The following is a 1926-nucleotide window of genomic DNA, read 5'->3' as shown; positions in this document are numbered from 1 at the left end:
ATCAAATGCATTAAAAAGAAAAAACATTTAGAACAGTGTCAGGCTTATTCCAATGATCCAATATGTAAGCTTTATTATATTAAATCCATTTATACCTATTATATTAAATCAATTTATACCTATTTCTATACTTGGCAATCAAAGTAATATTTTTCTCTTCATACACTATACACACATTATTGTCACTTTTTAAATACACAGACCTAATGTAAATATGTCATATGATTCAAAGGAATAAAAATCATTTTGAAGTAATTCTTGCTAAGTATTAATCTTGGGTGTCTCAACAGTTCAGAGCGTGAGAACACTATGGGTAGAAGGAATATCACACATGTGTCTGACTTCATCCTCATGGGACTGACAGATTCTGAAGAGCTCCAGCTGGTTCTCTTTATGCTGTTTCTCCTGATCTACCTGATCACTGTGCTGGGGAATGCAGGCATGATGCTGATCATCCACCTGGATCTCCAGCTTCACACCCCATGTATTTTTTCCTCAGTCACGTGTCATTTCTCGACCTCAGTTACTCAACCGTCATCACCCCTAGAACCTTAGAAAACTTATTGACTTACACCAAGTGTATTTCTTACCTGAGCTGCTTCACCCAGATGTATTTCTTTATCTTCTTGGGTGCCACTGAATGTTTCCTTCTCTCCTCAATGGCCTATGATCGCTATGTAGCTATCTGCAAGCCTCTGCATTACCCAGTTGTTATGTCCACAAGACGCTGCTGCTCCCTTGTGTTTGGATCGTATTTCATTGGCTTTATAGACTCTTTAGTCAATGTGTTTTGCATGAGCAGATTGGATTTCTGTGATTCTAATATAATCTATTACTTTTTCTGTGATGTGCCCCTAGTTTTAGCCCTGTCCTGCACTGACACACACAGCATGGAAATCACGATATTCATTTCTGCTGGCTCCAACCTCATGGTATCCCTTATCACAATATCTCTTTCCTACATGTTCATCCTGTCTACTATCCTGAAAATCACATCCACTTCAGGAAAGTGAAAAGCCTTCTCTACTTGTGCCTCCTATCTCCTGGGAGTCACCACCTTTAATGGAACTCTGATTTTTACTTATTTAAAACCAAGTAAGTCCTACTCCTTGGGAAAGGATCAAATAGCATCTGTTTTTTATACCATTGTCATCCCTATGCTGAATCCACTCATATATAGTCTTAGGAACAAAGAAGTAAATAATGCTCTCATTAGAGTCATGCAGAAGAGAAAAGCCTCCAAGCAATTCAAATAACAGTATAGCTAAACTTTTAATCTCATCTGGCTTCTTTTTGTTGTTTTTTTTTTGTTTATTTTGTTTTGTTTTTTTTTGTTTTGTTTTTGTTTTTCTTTCTTCCTTGTAGTGTATTTCCTTGCTCTCTCTTCAGGAAAAAAAACAATGCTTTATTTATTTATTTATTTATTTATTTATTTATTTATTTATCTTTTTCTTTATTTCTGCTGAACAATCCTTTGCTTGACCAAATATGATCTTGGGCATTTCCTGGAATATGCAATCAGAAACCCACATTTTAATTGGAGATGTTAAAAAATGTTATATCCATGGTCTAAGTATATACATTTTTAAGGGCAACGTATTTGTAAAATGAAAAAGTATAGTAATTACCTTTTAAATCATATCATGCAAATTCAGAAAATTTTATGGTGAAGAACTCCATTTTGAGAACAATGATAACAGTTTTAGAAACTACTTCCTTTCATTTGTGGAGATGTAATACAACAGATTGTTTATCAGAATTTGCTTTGGATCCAAACATTCCAGGATTTAGATTCTAGATCTGCAACCCTTTTAGCTGTATAACCTTTAGAAAATCACTGAAACTTAAGCCTGAAGTTTCCTCAATTGCATAAAATAAGGAATATTTCCATGTACATAGAATTTTGCAATGATTACATCACATAAT

At 34.4% G+C, this 1926-nt stretch overlaps 1 pseudogene; it reads left to right on the top strand.

Annotated features, from left to right (window-relative positions):
* Positions 1 to 309: 309 nt before the first annotated feature.
* Positions 310 to 1256, top strand: LOC130850042 (olfactory receptor 8H1-like; annotated as a pseudogene).
* The last annotated feature ends 670 nt before the right edge of the window (positions 1257 to 1926 follow it).

Source organism: Hippopotamus amphibius, chromosome 3 (assembly GCF_030028045.1).
Source record: "Hippopotamus amphibius kiboko isolate mHipAmp2 chromosome 3, mHipAmp2.hap2, whole genome shotgun sequence".
Lineage (NCBI taxonomy): Eukaryota > Metazoa > Chordata > Mammalia > Artiodactyla > Hippopotamidae > Hippopotamus > Hippopotamus amphibius.
Note: the sequence above shows the minus strand (reverse complement) of the source record. Positions and strands in the feature narration are given on the sequence as shown.